At 29.3% G+C, this 26680-nt stretch overlaps 1 protein-coding gene and 1 non-coding gene across 2 annotated transcripts in view; one reads left to right on the top strand and one right to left on the bottom strand.

Annotated features, from left to right (window-relative positions):
* The window catches only part of LOC119689530 (centaurin-gamma-1A), a 424668-nt gene that overhangs the window by 327911 nt on the left and 70077 nt on the right, over positions 1-26680 (bottom strand). The window lies entirely within an intron of this gene.
* Positions 20807-20878, top strand: Trnaq-uug. Its single transcript has one exon. It is a non-coding gene; the product is annotated as a tRNA-Gln (tRNA).

Below are 26680 nucleotides of genomic sequence, written 5' to 3'. Positions count from 1 at the left end.
TATGTTTCGCAATGAGAAGCGAAGATAAGTTACAGATATCAGGCTAGAAATCTAGAACAGATATTGCATGTCATATAAATCACTTTGATCGTGATGATTTTAGTACTATGTAACCAGAATACCAAAGCACTATACAATTTACATTTTGAGCCTAATAATGAAAAAATACTAACTTCTCGTTTTATTGTTTCTCAAAGTATTTATGTTTATGATTAATACACTTTTGCATGCGTTCGAACCATTTGTCAAAGCATTTCTTCCAATCTTCTTGAGACACCTCCAAAACATGGTTTTTAAATGCAACAACGGCTTCGTTGTTGCTTCCACCGACAAAAATCGTTATCCACGCAATTAATTCTTGACGTTTTGACGTACAAGAAAAAGAATAAGTCATCAGGTTTGGTGAAAAAATCAAGACTGCACGATGGATGACATATCAATTCGATTTTTTAAATGTTCAAATAATCGGTTGTAAGACGAAATGTGTGAGTACTCGCATTGTCTTGATGGAGATGGAGAATGATTCGACGGCGCTTGTTTGTGTTTCGTATTTAACTGATGAATTCCAATAAACAAATGATTGTGTAGCATTCGCAGTTGATCGTTTTACGTTCCTGTAATGATATACTCGTAGTTGTCATATGACCAGTATTCCCGAAAAAATAAACGACTATTTGTTTCGAAGTGCTTCTACGCAAACAACTCTTCCCTTTTTTGACAAAAAGTCTTAGGTAGGTTACAAGTATGTTTAATAATGTCAAACTTTCGTATGGAAACGTCAGATGATACTTGACAACAACGAGTGTTGCCAAGGCTCAAATTATAAATTGTGACCTCCGTATTCGGCCAGTATATATAAGAAATGTTAGACGCTTAAATCATGTGTATATTTCCTATTAACTTGGCTTAACTTATATAATATTTAGATATTTTCAATTTATGTACTTACTAATTAACTATAATATTTTAAAATCAGTCTATTGTATTTATAATTTACCTGAAAATAGAGAAAAACAGTTTTCAATATAAGAAACCATTTAATAATAATGTAATATGTTTTTAATAAATATATAGTTCATCAAATAAATATGAGTAACAATTGTATAAATATTTATTATGAGATAGATTTTTTTATCAAGCAAACGCCAAATAAAATTATTAAAAATTATAAATAATTATTAAATAATTAAATAGAGAAAAAAAGGTTTCAACAAAAGAAGTAATAGTCATAGTGCATTTGTTGTTTACAATTATGGGTCGACTTTTCATAAATAGCGATTATCTATTTTTTAACTATCACACTATATGAGCAATATGTAAAAAAATTAAAACTAGATCCAACCTATTAAATGTAAGTAATTTCATAAATGTTTTCTTTTGATGAACAGTCGTATAAGTACTGATCTAAAAGTCTTTTAGTTCAAAAAACCAAAGTTGGTTATTCTTCAGTTTTCGAAAATTCTATAATGAATTTTAAAAGGAATGCTTAGTTTTTTTTGCATGAATTTCAACATATCAGTGACCAAAGAGTACTTCAGTGAGCCTTCAGTGAGATGGAGGAAACCCTAGGCATTGATTTAACCAGCAAATATGAGTATAAGATATTAGACGATCATTTAGCTGTGACAGAGATTTGTTTTCGTTGGATCCACCATCCCCCATCATTTGACAAAGTCTCAAAAGGATGTGCGTGTCGATTGGTGTACCGTGCATTCAAATGCTCAAGAAGTCCATGGCAGTCCTTCAAAAGATGTATACAAGTATAAGATTGTATCAGGTGACAGGTGAAGAATCATGGATATATGCATGTGAGCCGTATACCCATATACCTGCTCAAAAAGTATCTATTACTACTCATTAAGTAATAGACCTTTTTTAATGTTGGTACACTTTTTCTTGATATATGGTACAAATTTGAGCGCCATCTGTCAATTAGTTTATTTACAGCAGCTGTTAATTTGAGACTACCTCAAGTGCATTTAGCGATTTTTACTATGGAAAATTCTTGTTGTACGCGATTTTTTGACGAAACACCCACACACGGCACCACTGTCATCGCTCAGGCACCATATTCGCCAGATCTGGCGCCGTGCGACTTTCTCCTGTTCCCGAAACTCAAATTGACTCTTCGTGGTAAGCGTTTTGAGTCGATTGAATCGGTAAAAGAGAATTCGCCGAAGAAACTAAAAGTCATATCTGCACGGGCCTACGAAAAGTGTATGGAAGATTGGTTTAAGCGTTGGCATATGTATATCGCTTCAGAAGGAGCATATTTTGAAGGAGATAAAATAAATTTGGAATAAAATTTAAATTTGTGTTTTATTTACAAAATTCAAATACTTTTTGAGCTGGAAGTAGGTATGATGCAAATCAATTAAAATTGTCTAAAAAATATATTTTTCACTAAGATATCTGGATTACACAAACCTTTCATGCAAAGTCATGCTTAGACATCAATAGAGTGCAGGGAAGTTTTTATTAAATCATACCAAAAACAATTTTGACACTCATGATAAATGCATTAGAAAATAAACATTAATACTTAACTGCTTTAGAGTTTTAATCCTAAAACTGATATCCTTTTTGCAATTTAGAAAGATAAATGATTTCAAGTGTAAAGCAATAATTTAATTTGTGAGCAAATTTAAATAACTCGGAATAGTTTGAATTTAATTGAAATAGTAAAAGCTTTGAAATGGCTATTGGCATATTAACTTTCCATCAATCAAATACAAAATTTTCGATTATTATCTGAAATTGGCCAGCCCAACATTCTCGTCTGTAATGAAATTCATGTCGTATTTTTCTTATTTTAGGTTTCATATCCTTTTTGATTACTTCAATAAATTGTGAAAATGTACTGTTTTCGTCGACATGGGCACTGATATCCTCACTCAGTTTCGTACTGATGGGCATGAGTTGAAATATTAATAACAAATTGGGAAAAGGAAATATTTATTTGAACACAAAATATTGATTATAAATACACAAACGATAGAATTTTGTTATGCAAATATCAGAGTTAAGTGTTGTGAATTAATTTAAAATGATATTGATTACCCAATTATTGTATCTGAACAAAAATTTAAAAATGGTTTAAATGTCCTAATTAAATTCCAATTTCTGTTTTTACTTGTTTTAAAATTTTATAGTTATAGATAATTAGTTCGAATTTAAACCAAAATAACATGTTATCTTTTTTAGAGGACTGAACAAATGTCTTCTTTTGAATATCTATTGATATTGTAGCCTCTCGCTAAAATACGCGGACCTACGGACACTTGACTATATGTTTAATATTCTTTTGTATTTATTTATTTATTTAATAATTTATGTTTTTAATTGCTGATGTGGGTAAACTATGCCATCAGATAGATTATAGTTCTGTAGGGCTAAGTATATACATTTATGTTTTGGCGTTACTCCGTTGACTAGCCTTCACCGTGTCCTGGTATTGTTATTAGGCAATGCACCGTGAGCATGGGTCGATAAACATATAAGTGGTTATGTAGCCATAAGAGAGACGAAACTCCAGCTAGCAGATAACTGGAGGTTTAGATACTAAAATGCACAAATTGAGATTTTCGAACTTGAAGAGCGCTAGTAAGTCCTAAATATGTAGGGTTAAGATTAAATTAAAAATGTTTATAAATATATAACTATTATACATAATATAGAGTTGCATCATTCAACAAAACTATTAGTACAACGTCAATAAGAAAAAATATAAAAGCTTTCACACTTCAGAGGTAGAGTTTATTCAAAGATCCACAGAAGATCCACAGAAATGAGCAACCCGAGCAGCACAGCACAAAGAAAAAGTCCCTCTCAATGGTAGAGTTTTAACCTTATTGAATCATAGGCAGATGCAAGTAACTACAACAGATAAAAAACTAAAAAACGGAACTAATTGCCAGCCTTATAGATTTGAGACATTCTAAATTGATTGTTGAATAACAATAATAGTAAAAAATTTCAATTCTATGTTGACTTAAACAAGAACTGTGGGCTCATGGTATAGCTCAGCAGCATAGACATTGAATTAAACCCCGTGTGTAGACAATGCAAAGAATTACTTTAGTTGCCAAAGCCAATTATAATATGTTATGAGAATGCATTTTGCAACTGCAATTTTTTACAATTATTGTTACCCAACAATCAATTTGGAATGTCTCAAATCTATAAGCCTCACAAAAGACACTTAAAACCAGAGAATAAAATAGCAATGCTTAGTCTAGACGTGACCTACGCAAATAACAAGCAAAACTTATGCACCATAGATCATACATTTATTAAGAATCTCTAAACTATCGCCTTACACTAACTCGTGTGGTGTTCTCCGCGCCATTTATTGTTTATAGACTTTTTGTGAGTTTTTTACACATAATATATATGTGTCATTATATGTGTATATATGTGATAATACATTTTAGTAAACTCTTCTTATTAAAAAGTGCATTATTTGTTATGTGTAGTGTACTTTTCTAGATTTCACACTTTCAGAGTGAGGTCTGAAGTTCATATATTGTTCATTTATTTAATTTTTATTCACTTTAAATTGTTTTAAACGAATAAACTTTAAGAGTTATCAAAGATTGCTGATCTTGAAAATAAATAAAAAGATACTAAACATTAATTTGTATTAGTTTGTTAAATATTTTGAAAAGGTCTTTAAAAATATTTGAATTAAAAATGAAAAACAGTACACTTAATAGTTAAAGTAGTGACAATGACATTGTAAAAATGAAACAATAAATTTTTAAAGTTCATTTAAAACAGTTCCTCCAAAGTAGAGTATTAATTTTCATTCATATTTTTTTAGTTAAAGTTCTGTAAGACTTAAATTTAACAACATGTATTTATTCTCCTTTTTTACGGTGTATATTTTAATACACCGCATTTTATAAGCCTGCAATTCAATAAAGTCATCAAACATGGTCGTAAATTAACTACCTTTTAGCAATAATTTCAGTATAGGGTATTATCAAGACCCATAGGACTTACACCGGCAGTCAGCTATTACACTTAAGTGCCTCTTCATAATGTATGTCTCAATTTAATTTAATTTACGTGAATTTTTCGGCAGTACATACTAATGTCGGCCTTTAATGCATGTAAACCTCGCTTTTAATATTGGTTTAAAGTTTCTACAGACATTGTAAACACCTAACAAAAAAATAATGAAAAAAACTGTATTCAGAAAACAAATGTTTTATAAATTGCTTGAGGTAAGTGGTTTTTTATATCTGCATGTAGAAGCAAGTGTGTTTTCACTATGGTAAAATATAAATTTTATATACACATTTAAGCGCATTTAGACAATACGAAGTATACTTTTAGGCGCTGAACACAAAACCGCCAGTCATTTGCGGCAGTATTTAACGACAGTTTACAAAATGGTATTCTTATCTAACAGCGTGTGCAGATACAAGCCTCTGTATTTGTAGGTACTTATCGGTGAGGGCAAGTACATGTGTGTGTATACAAACAAACAAGCGGCACTGTGTGAGACCACAATGTGAGGCTATGTACAAACATATATTATAATCGGAAAATCTATTGAATATTGCCACTGCAAGAAAAGTAGCAAGAGTTGCGAAATCGGTGTTGGAAGAGTTGTAGTAATGGTGTTAGCATCGATGTCATGACATTGGTAGCAAACGGCGGCCTGAACACAAATACAATAAGCGAGAAATAAGTATAAAATAAATACGTAGAGCTTTTCACGTGGCGATGTTTACGTAATTTTCCGTTATTCCATGGAAACTTGTAAACCCTACAAAATTTCAGGCAATCCGATAGGACACTGCGATGTACATACTGGCAATAATACAATGTCGCACGTTTTTGGATACGTGTCAGTGTGATGGTTTTCTGTATGGAATACTCGTATTATGCAAAATATTCGAAATTTTAATTAATCGCACAAACAAGTAAAGTACTTTAAATTAAAATTGATCTGTTTTGACATTAAGCCGGCACCGCGAACTTCTTGCTATGCAATAAAGCACAATTTTTTTTATAACAGATTATATGGCTGCAAGTAATTTAACCTTTACAATGCATATTTAATGATTCACGTATACAAAACTACAACTCTGTGCATAGCAAACGCAAAGCTAACCAACCAATTGACTGCGACAGGACATTGACGCCCATAAAATGAATATAATTTTTTTTAAATAAAATGTATAAGCAATCTTTCACTCAGCTAAATAAATTAGTTTAATATTTATAAACGCCAAAGTACATATTATGCATACAAAATTACAGCCGCTCTTGTTATTCCATTTAATACAATGCTTAAGCGCGCTTGTACGCCTAAATGTATGCAACTTTTATGCATAATTAATGACAGTGTATAAATGGTCGCACCGCACTTTGTGGCAGCTCAATTTAGCATGTTTAAATTATGAAAAAACTTTTCTGTATTATGTATTAAAAGTTTGAAAACTTTTTGCATATAATTTGGTTAAGTGTTTTCAGGCGGAACGGAAATGTACACTCATTAGGTATGTTGAAAAGTATCGGTGCTTTCACCTACCAAAATTTCTAGACAAAAGTTTGTTAAAACATTTGCATTTCAATTCATTATAAAAATATAAATAATAAACATATTAATAACAATAAAAAGAAACAATTAAACACTGCATGATTTTCTTAAATGAAGACAAGATTTCTGCATTGTGGACTTTGTAGAACTAAATACTATCGACCAATTAAAACTGTTAACTACATAGAAGGCACTGTTATTATGTTGTATCGCTGGCCCATTACGACGACAGGTCATTAGATTCTATTTTTAGGATGCGTCGAAGATATCTACTAAACAAAAAAAACAATCCCTGACGAACCCCCAATTAGAGAAGCACCAATATCCCATTGGTGAAAGAGGAAAAGCAGCATAGCCAAGACTAAAACTTAAACGTTTATAATATTTTCAATAGTTCTTCAATGCTAATATATTAATGTCTTTAAAGCAGGTGTCTATTTAACAACTATTTAACAGCACATATTTGTGTGCTGATATTTATAGCATCCATTAAAATACTTTTTGTAGAAGCGCACCTTCCAAGCTTATGTATATATTACTATCTGGCTTCAATCAAATCTATACTAATAATCTGTAGCAGAAAATTTTTATTTATGGAATAGTGCGGATGAATATTATGATCAAGGTAAGGTATAAGCTTGATAGTATAATCCGTAATCTGTAGCAGAAAAGTTTCATTTATGGAATTGTGTGGATGAATATTTTGATCAACTTGATAGATATGTGATGATATAAAGACGATTAGCGAGAATAAACATCATTATGCTATGTATCTCATTAGCAATATCATTATAAGTGTGAGTTAAGTCCAAAATCATGGAAGAAATTCAGTTATTCTAATATTTTTAGATTTCTTTCACACCTGATATGTTGTGTTGATTTGGATTCGGTCTTTTTCAATACCTATTTTAACAGACACATAGGTAGTGTAAAGCTGGAATGACATTTACGAGTATTTAGCAGAATTTTTTTCTGTGTTTTTTTTTGGTCGATTAGAAATACCAAAGCGCAAGTAAATTAGATAAATTTCTGTGACGATTTCTAAGAGCTATTAAAATAGTTTATATCATTTATGAACATTAGTTCTTTATTAAACTGATTCTATAGAAAACTTTTCCAACATATTTAATTTTAATTAGTCGTTGCGAAAAATTTATTCGTTTCAAAAATTTTGAAATACTACAAAAATTGAATTTTTGTAAAAATTTGATTCCAAATAATCTGTTAAATATTTTTAACATGACGACTATGAAAATTTTAATACTTTAGATATAACTAAAAAATTTATACAAAGAAATCACATTTTCCCTATTACAAGCTTGCTTACATGCATACATACTTGTATGTAGTATGTGCGTTTACCATATATAAATGAATATATACACTGTATAATATATTTTAAGCAATTAATTCACTACTGGAAATCTGAATCTCTGCACCAGTTTTAGTTAGTTTTTTTAAATTTTTTTTATTTCCGAAACAAAAAGAACACAAAGTCCATTTGCCGTAGCATATCTGGCATTTTGCTGCCACAGATTCATGTACATATCTACCACAAAATTTCCTACCTTTGTGTGTTGCTCGCCACATGCCATAAATATATGGTCCATAGATGTATACATATACATGTGCTTTGGTGTCCAAAAATGAACAGGAAAAACTCCAATTATATTAATTGAAGCACCTAACAGTGAAAATAGGATTTCAAAGCATCTGAACTTACACAGAAACTCATAGGAATAAAAGAAGTTTAGGGTTATTTTTTTCACCTTTTTTAATTTATTTTTGGAGATTTTGTTTTTTAGGAGGACATCAACTACCATTCGAGTTTAAACAAAAAAATGCATGCCTTCCTTTTGCCTTGCTAACGTCATGCACATTTTTGTGGAGTTTAGTTCGGATGTTGCAAGAGTTGGTGTTAGTCTTGGTCAATGTTAGTGTTGACCATAAAAATGTAATGTGCCTGTTCGAATGGACCAGGTCAGAAAATAAAATACGAAAACAATTTCAAGTGTTTTATACACTTTTTTGTTAGATTTCCGAAATCGCACTATTAGTAGCGTAAAATACCCATAAAATAAATGGAGTTGGCATATGACGTTCGGAATTTTAATTTCCACTTCAAATGTCAAAGTTTAATTTGTTGCATAAAATAAAAAGAAATTAAGAAATTCAATTTCATGAAATGATTATAAAGAGGTTTTTTTCGAACAGTAGTGAACTACAACAACAACAACAATCATATTATAAAGCCCCGTATTTAGTGTGACTTAAAACTGTCCACAGATAAAATAGAGTAAAGGTGCTGATTCACCAACTCAGACATCTGAATATCAATATCAATAATATTTTTTTTTTATATTATTTAAATTGTTCAAATTTTTAGCTGACCATGCAGCTGTTTCGAGTATTGCCAAATACCCATAATCAGTGGTTTTAGAAATAATTTTTATATATGATTATTAGTAAATAATTTTTTGAGACTGCAAGTACCAGGAATCGAACTCGTGCCCTGCCAAATTTACAGCTCAGAGTCAGCACTAAATGACTCTTATTTAAATTAAGAAAAACAATTATCTTTTAAGGCTAGAAATAATCAATAGAAGCGATATAGTGATTCTCAAAGGTAATGTAAAACCGCAATAAGTTTGCTTCGGGTGTAATAACACATCAAGACTTTGTTCAGATCTAACACTATCAAAATATCACATATTCTTCCCTCTTATTACTTACATTTGGCTCATGTTCAATTTTGTGAGCATGGAATTGTACTACTGTCATTAAAATGACTAAACATATTCGATCAGTACAGAATAATTATATATAGAATAATTATATACTATAGGCAATTGTGTTACATTTTAAGCTAAAAATAAAAAATAAAATTAGTTTCTGAAAAAGTCTTATAATAATACTACGTAAACAATTACATATAATTATTTGTATAAATAATTAATAAATCAATTGGACTATTATAATCCAATTTCGGTCATTTTTAACTTCCATCAAGTTCAAAAGGTCGTATGCCAAATTTTATTATAGTCAGACAGAGATAGCAAGAACTCTGTTCTAAAAGGTCGTATGCCAAATTTTATTATAGTTAGTATATTATAATAGAGATAGCAAGAACATCGGGCATTTTATATGATATCCGATGTTGTTTTCATTGCTTTACAGTGTAAATAAACAAATATATTTAAATATCTCTGCGGCTTTAAATTTGATAATAGTTATGAATTATTTATAGCTATTAAGTTTAAAGTTCAAATTTTTAAATATTCTCAAAAGTCTTCAATCTGTCTTGAGTATTCTTCAACGATTATCAGAATTCATTTTCTTTTATATTCTTTTCGAAGGATGTATTAAAATAAATTCATGAGAATCAAAACAACTGTTTGACAAAATAAACAAATTTAATAAATTTTATTTGTATTTTACCAATAAACATGTTAGCAAATACAAGAATTTCAAGGGAAAGATATTTAAAATGAAAAAAAAAAAATAATTTTAGATAGACAGAAACTTAATATGCTACACACATATCTGGCATAAATAAACCAATTACTATTTAACTATTTCTTAAATGTTTCTCTTTGAAAATAACATTTTTTTTAAGAAAATCACTTTAATTAGATGTAGCAAACATATATTCCAGAATATACGGAATTAAACAAACTCTCACTTCAAAATGTTAAGGGTGAGGAATTATTCCCGGACTATGAATATATATTATCTATGTAAGACATTTATTTTAACAGGGATCAACATGTTAGTTACCTAACTAGCAGTTACTGATAACCTTGCATGAGTTAATCATATCATTTATCATCATTTTTATTTTCGAAAAAATATGAAAGTAGTATACCTATGGTATATCCGAGCAATATAAAACACAGTTTTTTTCTATGGATCGAAACAAATTGAATTTATTGAATTTAATTTCTACATTAAAAGAGTGAGAGAGTGGGAGAGATTACATACGTATACACATATTAAAAAATACAATAAAGTCTAAAATTTTTTAAAATAGATTAAATAACCGATAATCAAAACACCCTGACAACCTTAAATATAAAAAGATTTTAAAATCAATCTGACGTTATAGAATACAGCTATGAGAATGGATCTGCTATTAGAATACTAGTTCTATAAAAGTTTCAAAATAACGTACACTACTATTATGATTATATTTATTGTTACGAGTAACCATGTGACATTCAATATATATTAGTTTATCTTCAACATATCACATTATTCTATTAATAAGAGTATAAGCATATTCCCGAAACATATTTTATTTTTATTTTTGAAATATCTTTTTGCCATTTTTGTAATGTTTAAATTATAAATCTCAATGTGAATAAAAATAACTAGGATAACATAATACCTGTAACCATCGATACCAGTCATTTCAATATATTTTAAAGGAACTTAGTCAAGTACTCAAATAAATACGGTCAAACTTCTATAACTCAAAGTATCATTTTGTAAAGAAAAGGTTAGACTTATGGAGACTTCAAATTAAATAACTTTTTTGTAATTGTATGTAATTTGCTTGCTAAACCCGGTTCCACTCTATTTAGTTCGAGTTAAAAGTACGGCTAGTGTTTTTGCGGCCCGCGACATGTTTTTAATATACTACAATTTTGTGAATTTTCTTTTAGTGTACTGGTAAAACCACATTATTTTATTTTTATGTTATACCAATTAAATGAATTTAAATTAATAAATTAATAAAACTAAATTTAACATTATAGCCGTATTTTACTTTTATTTATGAACGTATGTATTAGCCTCTGCAGCCCTCTAACCTTTACAGCGATTTGTATTGACCCGCGATCACATCTGGTGTGGAAAGCCCTAATACAGACAAAGCAACTTCAGTGTTTTGGAAATCTTCTCTGAAATCTCTTCAGATATTACTAACTTTAACATCTGTTCTGGTCAGCTCTATGTGAAAGATTAAACATAATAGAGGGAGATTGCACTGATTAATGTAATTCGCATTTCACAGTCAACTTTGAGAGCATCTTAATGGACAAAAGATATATCCAAGTATATGTATTGACAATTTTATTAGCACGTGCCCTATCAAATTTACCTTACATTAATACTTAAAAGAAATACGTGGACAGATCGATTTTCCTTATAAAATTGTGTACGCTATAAAAGCCGGCAAATATTACGTCAATTTACTATTTTTTGCTTGAGAGAGGTTACTAATCTCAACCTATAAGAGATGATAAAAAAAATGTTGATTTGGGTAAAAAAAAATTAGATATGTATTTGATCGATAGGGGTGTCGATTAAGACGTTATTTTATCAATAATCAATGGTAATATTTATTTTTTTTTATCGTTTATCCGTTCCTCGCACTCGCTAAATTAAAGATGATTGAATCGATATAGTTCAAGAGCTTTTTGAAAGTGCAGATCAATAAAGTTTAAATAAAATATCTATAATAAGCCTATGTATAATATGTGTATGTGTCTGTTTGTAAAGTTTTTAAACTTCAAAAACACCAAAATTTGTTTTTCTCGTGTTTTTTACTATCTATAGATATTTAAATAAAAGAATTAAATATATTACATTATTTGTTAATTATTTGTTGAATCTGAGCTTCACATTTGGCAGGACCCGAGTTCGATTCCTGGTACTTGTAATCTCAAAAATAATTATTTACGAATAATTAAATACAAGAATTATTTCCAACACCACTGATAATGGGTATTTGGCAATACTCGAAACAGCTGTATGGTCAGCCAAAAATTCAATTAATTAAAATAATATAAAAAATAAAATTTTTGTTGTTGTATTTCACTACTGTTCGAAAAAACCTCTTTATTATTTGTTAATGTAATTTTAATGAAATGCAAAGTTTCAGTTCTCTAAAACGCAGATTAAGGGTTTCATGATAAAGATTTTTGTTCCAATACGGTTTACATTGTGTTGTTGACATAAATAAGTATGACACTCCCACTCCCACACTTCGGTATGTTTAATAGGTACGTCTCAATTAAACTTGATGCACAATTTGAAATAATATTTTTTGACCCAAAGCACTTAACACGTTAAACCCATTTATTACGTATCGAAAAAATTACGCCATGCTACCATATACCGTACCATAAGCCCTCATGATTCTGCAGTGTTTTACACATAGCACGCGTTCGCCCTTCTTTCATTCTATTTCACTTAAAATGTGCTCATATCGAGACCCTTAACATAAGGGTACGTCCGTTCGTCATTTACAGGTTTTCGCAATATTTTCTTTATTTTGGGTAAAATTTTCCAACAAAATGTTTTTTATTTATATTTCATACTTAACTTTGCGCTTTCTATATTTTACTATTTCATTCATGTACAATAAGAAAAGTAAATTTATGCCTTGAAGCAACATAACTGCATCAAGTATTCTTGTAAGGATACAAAGGCAACTCACATGCAATATGCGGTGCTCATATGTTTGGTGTATAGATGTGGCATATATCCAAAATGCCACATGCCAAACACAGTACACAGTACACAGAAACAGCAACATAGTCGAGAAATGTTGACTACTACACTGGGTTTAGGAACTCACAGAAACTGCAAAGAAAAAGTCACGAAAAAATTTAAAAAATAAAGGACGAAATGCTGTTTATATCCTTGTAAATAATAAAGCAATAGCGAAGATGGAAAAAAGCGCCGCAAGATGTCGTCTGCTTATTGGTGTTTAGGCAACAAAACTATATAAATTTATATTAGTAAGTATATGCGAGTATGCATTAAAAGTTGCTTAGTTTGTAAATTTGTAAACAAAATGTTTTACTTCTTCAGCTTCAGCTTCAGCGTCATGGAAGAGCACCACACAAAATAACTTTTTTATGACAGCAGCATATGTGAAAGTCAGGAAAATGTTTCGGAACACCTGTGGTTACTCACATGTGCACAGTTTATCAAAAATTTAAGACATAAGCCGAAGCCTGACACTAAATACTCCATCCTAAGCAAATTGCAGTTGCTACTTTTACGAGGAAAATTACAAGATGCAGGAAAACGGTTTCGGTGATTGAGTGCTTAAGCCATGGATGTACTTAGCGATGGATGTGGAAGCCTCAAACAAAATTATTACAATTTTTTAAATTAAAAAAATAAGCTGTAAAAAAACTTTCTATTCTAACAATTTCCAGAATTTAATATCAAAACTTATGTGTATATTTAAATAAATCCCTATATGTTAGCTTATTTGATTATCATTTCAAGTAAGGCTATAACGTAGCTATAACTGCTTCTTATCTCTTTTATAGCTCTCACTCTGACGTGAAAAGTATATATTCAAATTATTAAAATATTTTTTACTATTTGTAGGAGATATCGACAATTCTACAAATACAAATACATCCAGTTTTGAGGGCTTATTGCTGTTAATACCTCTGTGACTAGTTATACAGCAAAACATCAACTTATTTTTGCCTGCCAGTTAATGCAGCACGTCATTGAATCCACCAAAAATCGGTACGAAAACTTGAAGTCAATGCCTTATGTAGCTACGTATATGGACACTTTTTAACACTTTAATAAGATGTACAGATCTCAATAGCTGTAAACCTATGAGTTCCGTGCTCGACAAACCACAAAAACTGGAGTCGATCGGGCCACTGTCTCATTACTATCTCGCTTGTTTAGAGTGCTCATCTTTCTTCACCTGTTAAGATTAAGTGAATCTATACATTTAGCGACGTATGGTAGTCTACAATCATGTTGTAGCCTGAATAGCAATTCTGTGCTTTATGGCTTGATCCTTGTTTTCCAAGTTTATCTGCCTTTTCGTTTTGCTCAATACCAATATGTCCTTTAACTCACATGACTGTTACCTCATTTTCATGAGCACATTCCATGAGCTTCGTGACACATTCGTTTTAATACTAATTTGCGAAATTTGATTATTAGTATGGTTCTATCGATAAAGTTCATGTTCATATAAATTTTTAATTAAAAATAATAAAAGTTTTTGTTATTGTAATTTACTACTATTTGATAAAAAAAAACCTATATTTTGAGAGCAATAATTTAAAATAAGAATTTAGTTTTTTTCGTTACAACGGATGATAATAATCATTTAAATATTAATATTAATACATAAGAATTTCTAATATGACAATTTTATGTTGAGAAGCTCTTTTTGAATAAAGTATAAAATAGTAAATAAAGATTCTAAAAATCTAAAAATATTTTTTTTTATTAAACTTAATTGTTGAAGATAATTGTGACAAATGAAAGCTAATTTGTTAATAGAATAGTAAAATATTTAAGTATTTATTTAAATTAACAAATAACAATTTTTTTTAAATTTTATTTTTTTAAATTCTTAACTACTGAATACAAAGAACAACATTATGGATATAGATATACAATTTATTTAAATTTTTACTATTCCATAATAACGTGGACTGTATATAAACTGTCCAGTCAAAAACCTTAACTGCATGTTGTGAGTTATTTTGTTTCCAATGAAAATATACGAGTACTGTATTTGAATAGTAAATATTTTACTTAAAAATATATTGAGTCACTAAAGAAGTCTTAGTATTTTTTATGCAAAATCAATTTATTTTTAAATTGAATCAAGTAATAAAGTATACAACTTTAGAGGCTACCTCCTCACTCAACCTCTTGAGGAATTTTGCACTGCTTTATTTTGTTTATAAGATGAAATTTTAAAGGAGCACAATGAGAAAAAATATTATACCGCAGAGACTGTTGCCGTAATGCAGAACAGCCAATACAGACGAAATCAACAAAGCCACAGAACAATAGCGAAATAAAGCAGAAATTTATAGAGGAAAAAAAAAGGAGCCAAGAAAATCCTTTCTAATGTATTTGACAGTAGAAAATTCCCGCAAAGTCATGTGCACATAAATTTAAATATTTTTTTTTATAAGAACAAGAACAACAAAACCTAGATCAATTCATAGTAACTTTCGATATAGTTCAAGTCAAGTCGATTCCATTCCAGCTGAACTCTTAAGTTGGGCATGTGTTTGTTCATTTTTATTTATTTTTGCTTAACAAAACACCAAATGAAATAAATCTAACAGAACTTCAGTACAAAACCAACTGACATTGTCTATGCACGATTTGCATTTGTTTATTTCAATTCTGGTTGAGGAGAGAAAAACCCCCCAGCATTAAAAAAAATTACTATACTAAGGTGTGGGCACAGTATCCTTACAATTTTCTGACGTGTAAGTTATTGTCATTGGGAACTGAAGACAAAAAGTGGACAATATTGAATGAAATTATTTAATTTTTTGCTATTTGATATTCAAACTGCCTTTGGCATTCATCTTTTGTCAGTTTTCAATGGTCTTCAAAGGACTTATTTATTACACAGCTCTCATAGACATTTGAGCACTGCATTAAGATTTGTTGCTATAGAATTTTCTATTCAGAACTATTTCTAATTTAACCATTTACTTGCAATTTTCTCAAATAACTCTACTTGAAAATAACTCTTCTCTTTGAATTACTTCTATATAACCTTTTATTAACGAAAAATCTTATAACATATTCTTGGAGTGCGCATTAAAAAGCGTTTAGAACAAATAGCCTTAGTAATCAAACTTTTTTAATAACATAAGTAATTTAACTTAACAAAGAAATTTTAACCAGACTATCTTTTTCACATACATCTTCTTCGTATTTGGCACTAGAGTCCAGTATGAACCATGGGCTCCCTGGGTTGCTAGTCTTGCAATCAACCTCCAACTTGGAGGGCTAGATCTCTTTATTTGCTAACTCGGAGATAGGATTGGTGTTAAGTAGTTAGAGAATTTCCGCTCTGCTATATGTTTTCAGGTCATACCGCCTCTACTCGGTCGCCAGAGCCTTGTATGTAGAAAACAGGATGCGCCACGGGTAGGTTGACAGTTGAGAAGGCTAGGCTATATATTCGAAACACTCCTCCAAATTATACATTTTTTTTTATTATTTTTTTTTAAATTCCTAAAAAAAGAACTGAAAAACAATTTAATTTGTTAGAAGTATTTTTTATGCAATATTCAGCAAAGTGCAGTAGCTTTAGATTTAGAACAAAAACTTGAAAATGTTTGCTGTTGACAAGTTTTTTGTCAAAAAATTACGAAAGGTTGGGTAAAGATGAGATATTTTTTTATGTTTTACTTAACATGCGGGTACGTACCTTCAGGACATGAAATTGTTTATGTCTAAGAACACTTGTGATGCCAACACAGAACACCACAAAACAATTTTACCTTAATACACAAAGGAAGAGAGATAACACCTTAAACTAAGCATATCCTATCAGCATTTTTTTTTTAAGGAAATTTTAAAGACTTTTAAAACCAAACATTTAAAGTGTGTTTATAAGAATATAAAACAAAAGTATGGTTTGCATTTCCAAAACAAATTAAAATTATAGGCCGTACTGTATGTATATAAAATTTGATGTAACTATAGAAAACATAAAGTCCATAACTTTACTAAACTAAAAAAAAAAACTTATTAATTAGCACATTAAATATAAGCTCTATTTTAGTTTATTAACTGTTTAGTATCTACTTTGCATGGTAAGCACTAAATCCATGTAGTGAGCCAATAATATATAAAGAGTAAAACATCCCCACAAGCAAAGGACTCCTACAATAACGGTTTATAAGCATAAATCAATCCTTATTAGAACCAACAGTCTTCTTAGAAACATGCCTGCATACGTATGAAGCGTAAGCAGGTTTTATATAATAATAATATATATACTATGTAATACTATATAAGATTATATAATAATAATATATATTTTATTATTATAACAATTGCTTAGGCTTCATGCGTATGCAGTCTTATTTATACATTGTAATATATATATAATAGTTTCTTAGTATTTAATAATAAAGGTAAGTAACAAAGCCGAAACATATTTTATTATATTTTTTATTAAAATGAAATTGCCCAACAGCCGGTACTGCGCCTGGAAGAGTCCTATTCTATCAAATTGACTTCCAATTACACAAAGCTTTGTGAACAATGACCAGAACTAAATTTAGAGAAGCGCTCTGAATCTGCTCCTGTGACAGAAATTTCATATGAAATAAGTTTTTTCTGTGCATTGTTAAAGCTGGAGAGTCGCAAAGAATATGCATAGTAGTTTCCCATATTCGAGGCGTAATCTGCATTCCGAATAGCACAGAATCGTAGCTTACAAAGGTGATATTTCAGACCATAATGACCTGTTATGAAACCCGTTAGCAGCCTTACATAACCTTTTGAGAAATAATGAATATTTCTTTTAGGAGTAAGTCCTGGGAAGTCTTCTTAGTACACTATCCCCAAAAGATTCTCTCTCTCCTTGATTATTTGTTTTGTACTGGCCCAGTTTAACACACAAAAAGGTTGAGGAACTATAAAAGCAGTTTTTCATGGAGTTCTGATTAGTTTACTAGCTTGTTCATTTCCCAAAACTCCTCTGACCCAGAAAGTCGTAACACTCAAAGACATTTTTCGACTTTAAAGTCCAAGATGAAAGAACTTTGAGGGAAGCTTATGCTGTCTTTGTGAGAAAATATGTGCTGAGAACAGCTAATATTTGATCTTACGCATAAATTGATTGCGTGAATTTCAGCTTGGAAGACACTCGGCCACGTGCCTATTGCTTCCGAAATTCTGGTGTTAGGCCCATATATATCAGCATATATTCCAGCATATTTACATATATATATATATATATATATATCAAACGTTAAATACGTTTATGGTTTTTGTGGACGAAAAAAAAAAACATTCAAAGTAAATTAAATATAAATAAATTAAATATAAATAAATTATATATAAATAAATTAAATGTAAAAAATTGTATAAAAAGAATAATAAATCGAAAATAAAATCCAAGCAAAAAAGAAATTACAATTATAAAAATTTTTTTAAAAATTATATGAAATACACTTTCCATTATATACCAGCTACAGTAATGCCCGCCTCATACTGAGAAGACTTAACTGCAATGCTACATCTTTTATTGATTTTATATAGTACGTGCATAAAAAAAGATAATAATAATAACCAAAAAGATATCACATCTTCATAGCAGTATCAAACCGCAAAATTCTCGCATGAGCACACATTCACGCAAAAAACCTTGGCGTCCTTTTTGGCCAAAGTACGTCCTCGGCAGTTATGTCCTTCTTGAATATGTATTGGACTTTTTTCAGCTAACGTGTGCTCGTACTGCATTATTTGCTTTTTGTTTGAGCTAAACCACCGTAAGTATGCAACGTTTAAGGAATTTCAATTTTGGTTTACTTTGCAATATGCAAATTTTGGCGATACCTTTTTTTTTGGTATTATTGAGACATGACTGACATGACTGGGATGGAATGAGCGTGTCTGTCTCTTGAAAACGTACGTGCTGTGGCAATAAACAATCAATTTTTTTCTTTAAAATATTTATTAGTACCAAATCTATAACCGTATCGTTCTTGAAGTTACGACTTATTAATATATATTTAATATACTTAAAGGGTTATCTATTTTGTGGTTCTGATTTGCTAAAACTGTTTCAGAGACATATGTCAAATGGGACTGTTATTTAATAATTATTCAGGTTTGCCATTTTTCAATACGGTTCGTTTAACAACCGCTAAACATATTAAAAGTATGAAAACTTACTACGAAAATACTGTTTTATAGTAATCTACCATAATTTCGAATCAAATTTTGGGTGATGAGGCCTATTTTTTGTTTGGCAAATATGTCAACAATACAAAATTATAGCATCAGGGGCATAGAAAAGCTAGAAGGTTAGAAGCTAGAAGGTATATCACTGTGTGACATGTGGTAAGTAAATATAATAGACCTATACTTTGTTTGAAGCTAACGCTTTGATAACGGGAAAGGAATAAACGGAAAGTGATGGCCGATATTTATTGCCAGCGATGTGTCGACATGTCATCAAAGATTACCTCAAAAGAATATAGTATTGTATGGTCTCGTAGACGACATTTCAGTGATGTTTTATTTATACCTAATAGCAAGGCCCATTTATATACCTATTATCAAAAAAAATTTAATAGAAATCTTAATCAGATTTCTATTTTTTATTTACGTTTACTCTCGGAAGAACAAAATGAATAATTCTAATTACAATATATTGTTTTCAATAATATAGTTGTTTTGTTTAGGTAATTTAATAGCAAATTTAATTGAATAAAATTGTATTCATATTACAATTAGCAAAATAAGCAAAAAATTACAATTTCATTTTCTGAAAATTTTAATAAATATAAAAGCCAAAATATGCTTAATAGGCATTCAATCTATATTTGGTAATCTGTAAAATGTGTTAGTTATGAAATTGTTTACAATCAAAGTAAAATATAGGAAAAGTATAATATTGGTCACAAAATTCTAATGAATTACTTAACATGGATTTTGTAAACATATATATATATACTGCTAATATATATTTATACATATTTAGTACTTTTATGAGGTTATATTATTTGTAAATATATATATATAAGTATATATGAATATATATAAAGATATATGAATATATATAACTATATGTGAATATATATAACTATATGTGAGTATATATATAGTATATATATATATATACATTTACAAATAATGTAATCTCATAAAGTACTAAATTTATAAAATAAATTTTCATCATGTAATATTTTAAACATTGATGTATGTGAATTTTTAATACAATCATTAGTTAGTTTATTTAATAAATAGTAAAATATTTCAATGGCATTCTACAAGTTTTTCTTTTTTCATAAAAGTTGTTGGATTGAAACTGACTTTTCTGTATTATAAGCAAATGGAATTTATATATTAAATCAAATGAATAAAATAGCATAGAAAAATGATGCAAAGAAAACTAGTTTCGATAAACATGCAAATAATCTTGTGTACTTCAAAGATTTATATTTATATGTATATATAGATAGATCTACTAATTTATATAAATTTAATATAACAACAAAATACAATATAGTAGATATGCTTAAACATACTACATATTCGATACAATGTAAGGGCGAACCAGCCATACTAACAGGCGCCACAGTAAAGTGAAAGACACATATCTATAGACAACCTGACCCAAGCATGATAAAAATATGCAAAATCATGAATGAAAATAAATTCGAAGGTAAAATAGACAGCCATCAGCACAGAAAGGTGAAGATGTAAGCAGAAGCAGAGCAAAGCCGAAGCAAATCGAAATTCCCAAATCGGTTGTTATGCGGTTCTATGGTGTAATGGTTAGCACTCTGGACTTTGAATCCAGCGATCCGAGTTCAAATCTCGGTAGAACCTACTACAACTTTTTTATTTTTAATTTTTGTTTTTAATTTATTCATGAAAAACTTTATATACTCGTAATATTTAAATTTTATATGATGATGTATTTTATTTTTTAAATACATCAGCTAAGTTTTAATCTTCTTTTGCGAAACTATTATTATATTGTTAAATTTAATTTTTTATATTTAAAATATTTGTTAATAATAATAAATAAAATAATAAATGCCAACCATTAGTTTTATATATAACACAAATTTTTATATTAAATCAATTTTATACAGAAGAAACTAAATTCTTAAAATAAATTATTGTTTTCTATAAAGCGGTATTTCGAACAGTAATTACAACAATAAAACCTTATTATTTATTAAATAATAGAATTCCAAAATTCAATTAATTATTAAATTATAAAATCTTTTCGTAATATAGTCAAACTTCCATAACTCGAATCAACATTATGCAAAAAAAAGGTTGCACTTATGGAGAGTTCGAGTTAAAAAAATTTTTTGTAATTGTATATAATGTGCTCTCTAAACCCTGTTGTACTCTATTTAATTGAAGTTATTAAAAATTCGAGTTATAGAAGTTTAAGTTTGAAGGTTTGACTATACTTATAAATTTTTTTTTCATTTATTTATTTATTTTTTCTAAAGATTTTATATTTAAAATAACATTTTTGAATATATAGGTATATTTTTATCTCATTTTCATCTCATCATTATAGTTAAAATTTTTTGTTTTATGCACTTCGTTATAAATCAATTCTAATAGTTGTTATACCTTCTAAATTATTTTTCCTTTAAATTTCCAAGTTAAATTGTAAACAAATATCAATAATAATTTATTCGGAATATAATAAAAGTTTGTGGCTCGTGAATCGTCATCTATTCATCAATAAATATAACTATACATAATTTTATCACAACGGATAAGATTAAAGTTTCTCACTATATTTATAAATCCAAATAAGAGGCTTAAAAATAGCGTGAATCTAGCTCTTCGACTCCCTAAAGTTTTAATTTTTATTGCGCAGACTTATAGGAGAGGTCACCTTATAGACAGTATTGTTGACCAGACACAAAATTATAATCAAATTTAACCCATTGCTGATACCACAAATGAACAAACTTTCGTTAGTGATATTGTAGATTATTACTGTATTAACATTAGCGGACATGGACTACTCGCAGAAGAGAATTTTCACTGTATAAGTTAGTTCTTAAGTTAAGCGTGTGTGACATCGCAAAAATATATTCTTTCTAACTTTTGACTAAATATATAATCACCTTAACATTTCATTTGCGTTTTAACAAAAAAAATGTTTATATTTTTAGACTTATGATACCAGAAATTTCACAAACTACGTTCAAACTCAATTAACCACTAATATAAACATTATTTTCTGTACTTCCAAAATTGTATACCTATTTTACTTTGTGGGTAAATATTTTTATCAACAGTATAATTTTGGACCTTTCTATACAATTTGTATATAACATACTATTTATGTTATTAAAGACTTATGTCAGCAAAATAAAATACTGTTACTGCATAAATATTTTTTTCACATGGAGAATTCCACGAACTTTGAAATGTTGACGAAATTTATATAGATAAAAACTAAAAAAGAATGATTAAAACTAGAAACCAGTTGTTTGTTATGGCAACTCTGTCAGATTAGTTAAAAAAAATTGTAGACCTATAGGTCTACTATTAGCAACTAATAGACATAGACTTATGAAGTAAAGTACAGTTCTATCGAATACACAGAGCCACTATCCTTCCGAATATCCAGTGGTCTGTTAGCACCCCTTATCGTTGTACTGAGTTAGCTGCGTACTACGTTGAAGAATACGACTGGTATGAATTTTATCCAATTTCGACCAGTTGTGTTTTGTGGCCTAACAAGTATATTTATATACCGAAGCAAGTTTAGGCATTGCAAGAAGGACACCAATATCCAAGAAATTAGTATTAGATAGCAACGTGACGGGTTTAGGGAATTTGTCGGAGATGTTTTTGCGTTCAGACACCCATAGGAATTTGACACCGACAGGTCTCGCCTAACTTATAAAGAAAATCCTAGATTCGTGAGCTGCAAAAGAACTGTCAGCTATAACGCCTATAACAGCTTGACCGTCTGAGAAAATTGTGATATCCAAATCAGAAACTGTACGACCCATTTTTCTACACAGTGTATTGTTATTACTTCCGCTTACAACCCTAAGCAATGTTCGAACTGTCGTAGCGTGACGACACGTTAAGATTAATAAACAAAAATCTGTTTCAGTTTTCAACTAAAGTCATTGCTTATAAATAAAATAAAAAAAAAAATTATATAAACATATTATAAATTAAAATCTTTATTCTTGCAAAAATCGTCTGATATATTTTTCATATTTCATCTTTTTTTTACTTTGTATAAAATTGCGTAAGAAAAGATCTTATTTACTGGACGTATGCTTCATGCTAAATATTCTGTACACTGAATTTTTATGTAAAGGGCACTCTTCAACAAAAAGTGTAGGCAAAATTTTTTTATGTATTTATATATGTTCTTGTATATTTCGCACATCCCAAAATTTAGTCGTCAAATACTTTGTTAGGTTTATTTTAAAAATAAACTTGAATATGAAAAGTTACAAACTTGGCGCGGTTGATGGTGACGCATTGAAAATAATTTTAAGATTGCCAACGTAAATGCGTAGCAACGCACTTGTAAATGGGGTTTCATTTAGCCAACTGAAGTTTACATATAGAAGATTGTATAAGAATAAAATATGTTTTATAGACTAAAACAATATGAGTATATATTGTTTTATGTATGTGTATATCATCCATAAATTCTACAGCTGATTCATTGACCGACAACAATCCATTTTCAATCTATACTAAGAAAAAACTTTAAAAACAAAAAATCAACCCAAAAAATAAATTTTAGTCGAAAAACCTTTAATAGTGCTTTTTAGTTTATATAATATCTCTCACTTGAATACCTATTAAGGCCTATTAGGGGTACTTTTGTTAAAAACTGTTTACTATTGTTTGAAAAATTCTAATTTATCTCAAAATATTATTCCTTACTCCTTGTAAATCGAAACTAATTACTCTTCTATAAATAGTTTTCTAAAACCGGTATGGTACTATAGTGTTCAACTTCGGGAATCCGCTAATCAGATCAGCAAAAATATTATACAACGTTTCGAAACGTTAGGAATACTGACATACACAGATATCTCAAGATTTTACTAGTCGAAAAACAAAAAAAAAATTTCTACAAAAAACCATAGAAGTGCTTCCGGCACTCACCAATTTACTAAACTCAGATACTTGCTTAGGAGTATAAATAGGTCTAAGCTGCTTAATATAGAAAATGTGCATTACATGACATTAATATGAATATTGTCTATATATGTAATTTAACAAACTAACTATTTAATGCATTTCGACAAACTAGCTACAAAAACTATAGATACATATATATATATGAGTAAAATATTCAAAATAATTTATATTGCATTATAAACACTATAAAGATTTATAGTTTTAGAAAAAACTATTTTTAAATCATAAATCAAACTTGTATGGGATTTGAACACTTGTTTAGTGAACCCGCACATGTCTTACTTAATATCTATTAAATATACTTCAACAAAAAAAAAAAATCAAACTAATAACATTTATTAATATTATAACACTTTGTATGGTTCTGGAACCCTAAAAAAATACACAAAAGAATTACAACATGTGTTGCTGATATGAAGCAGATTGCAAAATATATCTGTACTATACTTTCTGAAGAACAATGTTTCTCAACTGCCAATCCAGAAAATTAGTATAATATATTGTTGTTAGGTTCTGTGTTAGGAAGTGACTTTAATTTCTTTCTCAAATATAATATACATTCATTTTACATAAGAGTATAGCTCATATTATATGAAAGATTAAATTAAATTCACATTTGAAATGCATAGAGAATACATACTTTTCTTAATCATTATTTCATAAAGGCCTCATATTCAGTTATTCCTAGTGTGACTTAAAACTATCCACAGGTGAAATATTGTTTATATATAATGACTGTAAAAATGTTATATTTAGCAATTAATTTTATTTTTTACTATATATAAAACTAATATTTTGCCTTTCAGACTATTAATTTTTGCGAAAATATTGGTCCGAGCCATGCGAAATATGTTAGGTTTTTAATCGGTTTGTAATACGTTTTGGGTTGCGGGACTCTGCCTTAAAACACATTAAACCCAAAAACAAAGTAAAGATCATGTTACTACAGAAAGACACCGATTTTCGTCATTAATTGGGATCGAGAACAGTTTTTAATCGGTTTGCAATACGTTTTGAGTTCCAGAACTCTGCCTTAAACCACATTAAACCCAAAAACAAAGTAAAGAGCATGTTACTGCAGAAAGACCCCGATTTGCGTCATTAATTGGGTTCGAGAAAAGTTTTTAATCGGTTTGCAATACGTTTTGGGTTGCGGGACTCTGCGTTAAAACACATTAAACCCAAAAACAAAGTAAAGATCATGTTACTACAGAAAGACCCCGATTTGCGTCGTGAATTGGGATCGACAAAATACGACGCAAATCGAAGCCAAAAATTATTTTTTTTTTGACGACGCAATTCGTATATTAATTCTAATTTTGATTTTAAAAAATCTGCACATTTTTTATTCATGAATCTATATTATAATGAATTAGATTACAAATATGTGTCAGAAATGTAAAACAAAATCAAGTTTTTTATATATCCGAAAATATATATATATTGAAACAATATCTGTCACGGGGATCTGATATTACTACAGTTAATATTGTTTGACGAAAAATACAGAAACTCGTATCTAGTTTAATTTTTTGTGAATCTTAATATTAGCAAAACTAATTTTGTTTTTAAACAATATAAATTCACTATTAAGTATAACTATACCATTTATGACACAGACAGATGTCTTGAGTATCGCAAAAATTTAAAATGTTTTATATATTAACCGTAATAAAAAATGCTTTGGCTGAACTCAATAAAAAAAATTTATATTATTTCCATGTGTTATAGCATTTAATGGAGAGCAATTTGCAGACCATTAACAACGAAGTGCACTTCTCGAGATTAATGGCTATTTTCACAAAAACAAAAAACAAAAAAAAATGAATAACGACATACTAAGAAACTTCAACTTATGTCACAAAAAAATTAAAGAATCACAGAAGTTAAACAAATCGAATGAATTAAAAAAAAAGAAAAAAGTATCAAAAAAGTATAGCAAACGTTAATTTTTTTTCCTTCCAACAATACTCATTAATTTGTGCTACTACAACATTGTTTGAGAAAACGCAAATCTTCCTGCCATAAAGTAAGCAGTAGCAGCCGCAGCCGCAGCATCCAATGAGATATTGCATCTTCAGCATGCTAGCATGCCACAGAACAACAAATACTAATGACGGCCAACATAACATGGTGACATTTAGTGACGTATGTGCATGACACGTGACATAAAAACATCGTTCCAAAAAAACTTACAGATGAACGGAATTGCTTGGACCCGTAGCTTTGGTATTTTAGCTCAAAAAAAGTAAAAATTGGTTACAAGGAAATCGTAAGAAAAATTTCCAGTCAACTCGAAGTGCTATACAACAATGATAAGGTGGCATGGAACAATGCGAGCACGTATCTCATTTAATTAATTAATCATATTACTGAAAAATGTGAACTTAAATGGCAACAATTATTTGAGATCGAGTTTGAGGAAACCAAGTCACGTAACTTTTCACAGAACACAATGTTTTCCTTTTA

Source organism: Teleopsis dalmanni, chromosome X (assembly GCF_002237135.1).
Source record: "Teleopsis dalmanni isolate 2A chromosome X, ASM223713v2, whole genome shotgun sequence".
Classification (NCBI taxonomy): Eukaryota; Metazoa; Arthropoda; class Insecta; order Diptera; family Diopsidae; genus Teleopsis; species Teleopsis dalmanni.
The sequence above is the reverse complement of the archived record's forward strand: the minus strand, read 5'-3'. Positions and strand labels throughout refer to the sequence as shown.